Genomic DNA, 1,419 nt, shown 5'->3' with positions numbered 1-1,419 from the left:
TGACAGTAATGAGGAGGGAGAACAGGACGAACTAACTCTCAAACAAGCGTCTGAGCAACTGATGCAGGCCATTTCCCTCACTAGATCCTCTCTTACTGAGAAAATAGAGGATGTACATACTGAAGTTGGTCGCTTGCGACATGACATGCAGGCTATGAGAGGGCGCATCTCGGAAGTTGAAACAAGAGTGTCTCAGATAGAGGACACCATTACCCCCATGGAAGCTAAGTTATCAAAGGCTACCGGGTCCGTGAATGCTTGGAAACAGAAGGCAGATGACTTGGAAAATAGACTGCGCCGTAATAACATTCGAATAATTGGCTTGCCGGAGCGCACAGAGGGTCAGCAGCCTGAACAATTTCTAGAAGACTGGCTGAAAACTTCCTTGGGAGATGGATTCTCCTCAACGTTTTCTGTGGAGAGGGCCCATAGAGTACCAACGAGGCCTCTCCCCGCTGGAGCCCCACCCCGGCCTTTCTTGGCGCGTCTTCTCAACTGCAGGGACAGAGATGCGATACTCCGCCTGGCGAGGCAGAAGGGCCCTATTAAATTCAATAACGCCACTATATCGATTTTCCCGGATTTCTCTATGGAGCTCCAAAAGCAGCGAGTTCGATTTGTGGAAGTTAAGAAGTGGCTCAGGGATAAAAGCATCCTCTACTCCATGCTCTACCCGGCTCGGCTCCGTGTTGTCCATGAAGGTTCTTCCCTGTTTTTTACAGATCCGGCGGAGGTAACCGAATGGTTACGTACATACAAGGCGTCTACTGTGCCGGACTCCTGAGCAATCTCTCTTATCCAATGGCAATACAAATGGAGCTTTCCGTACAAGGTGTTGAGTTTACCAACAATACCAAACGCTGATTCCAGTGAGGGTATCCCCTTTTTTGATTGACTGTAGGAGTGAAGGATTAAACTCCTCTTCTGTTCAAGTGTTATTTTATTTTGGTTTTTATACCAGTTTTGATTTTTTGATATGTTTAATAGTCGCCATTGATAATTCTGTGCTCTGGGTGGTGTTCCTGATCTCTACACAAGCTATGGTGCATAGTGTTCCTTTTCTCAAGTGTGGCTATGGGGTCTGAGATTGTGTGTATGACTTGGAATGTACGGGGAATTAAGACTCCTCGTAAAAAAATCAAGGTATTTTCACAAATTAAGCGATATCACCCCCATGTTGTAGCACTAGTAGAGACACATTTGACCAGGGACACAGCTAAGTGTACACAAAAACCATGGGTGCAGTGGTCCCTTCATGCATTTCATACCAGCTACTCAAGAGGGGTCTCTCTGCTAATTCATAGAAGTGTTAGATGGGAGGCCAGAGAGGCAAGACGAGATCCCGAAGGTCGTTTCGTTTTCGTACACGCTTTTATTAATACTCGGGAATATGTGATATTGTGTATCTATAACCCACCC

The sequence above is a fragment of the Ranitomeya variabilis genome, chromosome 1, assembly GCF_051348905.1.
Source record: "Ranitomeya variabilis isolate aRanVar5 chromosome 1, aRanVar5.hap1, whole genome shotgun sequence".
NCBI classification, from domain to species: Eukaryota; Metazoa; Chordata; class Amphibia; order Anura; family Dendrobatidae; genus Ranitomeya; species Ranitomeya variabilis.
Note: the sequence above shows the minus strand (reverse complement) of the source record.